The following is a 6,431-nucleotide window of genomic DNA, read 5'->3' as shown; positions in this document are numbered from 1 at the left end:
AATCAAAGACAATATCACGGTAAATCAAAATAGTGCATACTTTATATTTTTTTTCTTATCTTGCATCTACTCTAGTTTTATTGACAACATGTTGTTTAGTGCCTATTTTATTAATGAGTAATTTTATGAATTACTATTTATACAATAATATTACACATTCACAAAAAAAGGTAGTTGAAAAAAATTACATCCCTAAGTGTAAATAGGAACAAACTCAAACATCATAATAGGGCACTATGAGGCAAGACAAAAGCATTAGTAGGAAAAGTTTTAAGGGAGGTCAATATCATTTGATTTAGTGCAGAGATCAAAGAGGTCCAAAGTATCCATGAGAGGATCCTAACCATCATTACCATCATCATCATTTTTCATCATTAAGAGAATGAGTATCATGAATAGGCACTATAGAAAGAGAAAGGAATGAGATTTACTAGAGTATATCCAACTACCAAGTCCAAGAATAGAAGCTTATGTCAAAGTAGAGAAATGGTGGGTGGATTGAGACCATCCTCTTTGAGACTAGTCACTGATCTTCATACAAGAGGTTGATAAGCATGATAACATGTGTCATGTTCAATACTATAAAAGTGAGTCCTACCTCGCCAATGATGCCCACAAGGAGGAGAATGAACTTAGCTAGAGGAAGGAGCTATATCAACTCTAGAAATAATGTATCCAATATATTGCCCCAATTATCTAGGAGAGCCTAAGGATGTGCCACATTAAGTGTAACCTTGTTGGCTTACACTTAGATGTATAGGGGTACATTTAAAAAAACCATTACCTTATTGCAACATGAGAAATTAGAACTCAAATAAATATTAAAAAAAAAAAAACTTTTATCCTTCCATATGTTAAAAATAATTTTCATCTTAAAAGCATGCCAAATCTAGAGTGGATTCTAGGTCAACCTCTTAACAAAACCATATTCCATGAGAATTGCTAAAATTGAAAGTGTTTCAAAAATCATGATTCCATTCCCACACAAGTTGAGATCTAATCAAAAATAAATAAAATGTTCTTGAAAGTTTCTTGATGACCAAAAATAGGTATCGAGGATTCTTGATCCTAACATGAATTAATCTAGAACCAACTGTAAGGCCTTTAAAAATAATACACTAAGAAAAATGAGAAAGCTTTGAATTTAGAATAATTGAAAAAATAGTTTGAAACTTGTGGTACTAAGAAATCAAAGAGGATTATAGAAACCATATTTGGTTTAAAATTGGAACCATAGAAAAAAATATATAGAGAACCAAAAATAGCCCTTGTAAGGTGTATAGTTACAAAATGGTGTGCTGGGATATATTTTCTAATCATTCCACCAAGGATTAAATGAAAAACCCCAATCCTCTAAATTATAAATAGAGACACACAGTCAATAGAAACCTAGAAGGTTTTAAGGTCATAGTTGGATAATGAAAACTATACTTTGGTCTTTGGCTTAAAAAATGTATAAAAATTCCTAATATTTCTAGAAAACATATCCAAAATGGTCTAAATTCCCATCTTAAGAAATCTCATATCATGGACCCATGTATTATTGGCTAGATTTCAATATTGTCAAGAGATAATAGGAGAGCACCATATATATTATTGAGTAATAAAAATTTCTATACAAAATTTATTTCCATTCTAGATGAACTAAATTTTAATGGTTTCCTAGGCTCTCCAAATTCTTTTAATCTTTTTTTTGCTTGGTCAAATTCTTTTAATCTTAATTTACCCTAAATTTGGACAATAAATTTCATGATGGGAAGACTTTCAATACTAATCCCATTCTAATTTTTACTCACATAGGGAATGGTTATATAAATACAATGAGATAACAAATAGTTCTTATGGTGCATTATCTGCAAGAGTGTAGATAATCCATTTGGAATAGAAGGCTAATCCTTTTCATTGAGTAGAAATCAAACCCAACCCTCTAATTCATGACAAAGACAAAAACTCTCAATCCACATGATAAAAACATTTATTATCCTAAATAGGACCCAAAGGTAATCATTAAGAACCTTTTCAAGATTTTCGTAGTAAATTTTCAAAGAAACCTAGTAGGAGTAGTAAACATGAGTAGATGTCAACATCTTCGATAATATATAGAATTCTCCCTACTAGAGAAACACATTTGATAATATAATATTCCAAATTATTTTTCATTACAGTGATGAAAACCTAACATAAAGAGGATGGGATGCTTGAAAGGTTAAATGGATACCTAGGATTATAAAAAAATTGCTCATACCAATCCAAATCCACTCAAAAGTATTGATCTAGGGAGGATTAAGGTAAGAAATATTCTCTATAAAATTCATTTTTATACCATATATTAATATAATCTAACACTTTATAGAAAATATCTAGATAATGTAGGGCTTGTTTGATGTTACCTCTGTCTTTCAAAAGAGTCAAAAAAGGAACATTAGCAACATTTATGTTTACCAATTTATCTAAGGAATTATGAGAGTAAATGTTTTTGACTAAATTTTGGGAAGAAGAATTGGCTAGAATATATCTAAATCCCTCATAGCAAGCACATAAAGAGTGGGGGCTAGACTAAATCCTTGAGAGATGAACCTAAATTTTTTAATGCACTAGATTTATGTCCATTGATAGTGATGCAACTTCATTCATCTAAATAAAAAATGGAAATAGATTGCAAAAGGTGTGACCCAATCTTATTTAAGCTTGAGGTACAATGATAAAAAGAGGTCACTCAATATTCTTGTAGGATATAGAAAATTCAATATTGATGAATCAAGCCTACAATTTTGATCTTTGAGCACATTCCAAGCCTTCTTAGACTATAATAATACCATCAAAGATATACTTAGAATCAATGAAACCAATTTATTTAGGAAAAATAAATTGTGATAGATGAATGCACAACTTCAAAGAAAGAGCCTTGCTAATGATATTATTGAAGACACTGATTGAAGCAATGAATATCCAATTGTGAATGTCCTCTAGATATTTAGATTTAGATATAAAATAAATATTTTCTTTATTTATTATTTTTCGTATTTAACTAGAGTGAAAAGCTAAAGTTCTCTTTTTGATTGAAAAGAGTATAGTCATGTAAAGTGTAATACATTTTTTGATATTTTTTAACAATTTTGTTTTTTTTTGTTAGTTTCTTGGGTAGAGACCATTGATTTTTCATAATAGATTAAATTAAATTAAATTAAATTTAAAATTAAATACTAGAAAATATAATACATATTAAATTTTTAGAAAGCTAATTTAAACACTACATGAATTTCTAATGACCTAATTTGATCCCCCTAAATGTGAAGAAGAGTTATTTTTTATTAACATATTTATCTCATAGAGGAGACTCTATCAAGAGTTTGGTTTAAGGCTAAAGATTTTATCTAAGGTGGATTGTTTGAGGGTTTTTTATATAACCCCCTTTAGTCAAACCCAACCATCTTAGAAAAAATCAAGATGCCCCACAAGTGGGACACACTATTGTGGGATTACTTGTAGAAAATAATATTAAAATGAAAAAATATGTTCTTAAGAATACCTTTTAACAATCAACTTAAACATCAATAGTCAATTTTACACCTTATGTACACATCAAAGTAGTAAATAATTATTCTATTTTACTTGCAAACAAGTGTCTTTAAGCATTAATCTCTTTAATATTGAACAATAACCATCATTTCACATGAAAATCCATAAGATATTGATGGTGGTTGTTCAATTTGAATAAGATTTAGTCTTACATGAATAAATTTTTATAATATGTCAAATTCATTACGTAGTCTGTCATGATTTAAGTTATTACATGTAGATTGTCATAAATTTATAAGAAAATAATAATGCAAGTTGAGTAAAAAGTTGAGTAAACTATAATATATTATTTGTACAAATTGAGAGTCAAAGTTGTAATAATTAAAACAAATTAGAACCTCATCGTCTCATTTCCCATATCTAAATCTCTCTAAAAGACAATATAAAAGAACTCCAACACTTAAAAGAGCTTATATGCAAGGGTCTTAAAGCCCCTCAAACTACTTTTTTAAATTAGGTGTATAGAAGTAAAAGGCAGTCAATTTTTTTAATGAAGCTTCATAGATCTACAATACTATCCATTCAATAAGTAAAAAACTTTACCATTATCTATCACATTAGAGTCTCAATATTGTTTGAAATAAATAAAAAAGAAAAAGAACAATGTTAAATAGGTAAATTGAAATAAATAATTATTGCCCAATCTATACTCAATCAAAATTTATGATTATAACAAAATACAACAATTATTATAATATTTACACAAAAATCTTATAAATAATTCAAATAAATAAAATACAAGTAAAAAATATATCTAATAATTAATAACTTTTTCTAATAGTTCAGAAATATATGTTAATATTAATAATTTTATTCAAAAAAGTAATAATAATTATCGATACCAATATACAAAGCAAAATCATTCCTAGAACTAACTACCCAATTAAACCCCATGTAATTAAAAAGATAGATTATCTTAGTAAGAAAACCTAAACTATTGTTAATAATAATCTCGCCATGAGGGTGGAAGGAGATGAGCTTAAAAGTTTGGGTTTGATCGTCTCAATTGAAAAACAATTAAATTATGTATTTTAAGCAGCAATTTCAATCTATATAAATAAAAAATAAGTATGGTAAGAAAATAAGTTGTATATATATATGATAATTATATCATAAAGATAAAAGAAAAAATAAATAATTATTAAAGGATATAATTAATGAGGGTAATTGTATATTTCTTGATAATGTTAGTGACAAAGGTTTAAAATTCTTGACAAGAAAATTAAATATCTAAAAGATTATGGGATCATGTTCCCAATTACTTTGATGGAATAGATATCCATCAATTCTTGACTCTCCACCAAAAATATCAACTTAGATTTATTCTAAACAATGACTTTGACATAAAACCCTCCATTAAGAACCAAAATAAAAAACAAAACAAAAAACAAAAAAAACAATTACTAACAAAAAGAGAAGTGAAAGGTCATTCAACTGTGGCCATTAAATTTTGTAGATTCACACAAATTAATGCTAGTAGATTTCTACAGTTCATTAGATTATTGTAGTTGCTTCCATATTTGATTGCATGAATTTTTTGAATCAATGTTTAGGATCACACTCCATGAAATATCATCAAAATATTAGAGAGCATATGATCACAGAGTGTGGTTTTAAACATTGATTCAAAAAAATTCACACAATCGAATATAAAAATAAGTACAAACACTTCGTGATCCATCAGGTAAGAGACCTAGGGCCTAGGAGAAAGAGGTGAGAGACTTGGGGGGGAATAGATAGAGGTGAGAAAGACATAGGAGGAGAGAAAGAGTTGTCTAATGAGATAGGGAAGAAGAGGTTGAAAGGTAGAGAGTGAGAGAGGGAGAGACTTAGACAAGGGGAGAGGTGGAGAGGTGGGGAAGAGGTAGAGAGGTGAGGGAGATAGACAAGGTCACAAAGAGAGAAAGAGGGGTAAGGAAGGAGTGGGAGAGGTGGAGAGCGAAGGATAGCACTAGAGAGATGAGAGATATAAAGATGAGAGACCTAAGGAAGATAAAGAATATAAAAAATCATGAAATGTGATTCTAAGGAAGATAGAGAATATAAAAAATCATGGAATGTGATTCCAAATATTGATTCAAAAAAACCACTCAATCAAATCTCAAAAAAAAAATTTACCAAATTTTTACAAATCCCTAAATTTCTTTCTTTATTTGAAATAGCTTTTCACCTTTTCTACATGTTTAATGTCTTGGTGCTTAAGCCATTTACTATTCTTCCATTCCGTTCCGTTCAGTTTACTCCATAATCACAGATCAGATGATACTTTCCATCAATCATAAGGGTTCCGTCATTAATTCAACGCTATACAAATGTATTGCTAACATAACTTGAGGAGAAAACTATGGTTACTTTGCTTAAAACTCAATTTCAAATCCTAATAAACTCCAAAAAGAATTTTGATATGATATGTCCTACGACTGTTCATGATGAGGTGACGTTACCATGTTTAAAGAGCTGAAACGTTAAAAACAAAACAAGAGAGTCGGTGACTCACATTTTGCACGAATTTTACCGACACAAAACGTAAATGTCAAAAAAGTTTCAACTTCCACATTACAACCTTTCTAAGCAGCGCTGTCGACGTGTTAATTACGAAAATTAACGTAATAATAATATATTGTTGGTGATTGGCATGCAAGCAATTTTTCGCCGCCACGAGAATCTTGGGAAGTAACTTCACAGGTAAGCGATTGGCACCCATTTATCATTGACTGACCTTCATTTGCTAATTAAAATTAAAAATATATCATAAGATATACATACAACTACAATCTTTTCAAAATAAAAAATACAACCTCTTTGTTTTTATTATAAAATTTTAGAAAAATTATTAAAAAATAATAAATTAT

The sequence above is a fragment of the Cryptomeria japonica genome, chromosome 9 (genome assembly GCF_030272615.1).
Source record: "Cryptomeria japonica chromosome 9, Sugi_1.0, whole genome shotgun sequence".
In the NCBI taxonomy this organism is placed as follows: domain Eukaryota; kingdom Viridiplantae; phylum Streptophyta; class Pinopsida; order Cupressales; family Cupressaceae; genus Cryptomeria; species Cryptomeria japonica.
This window is presented reverse-complemented; position numbering follows the sequence as displayed.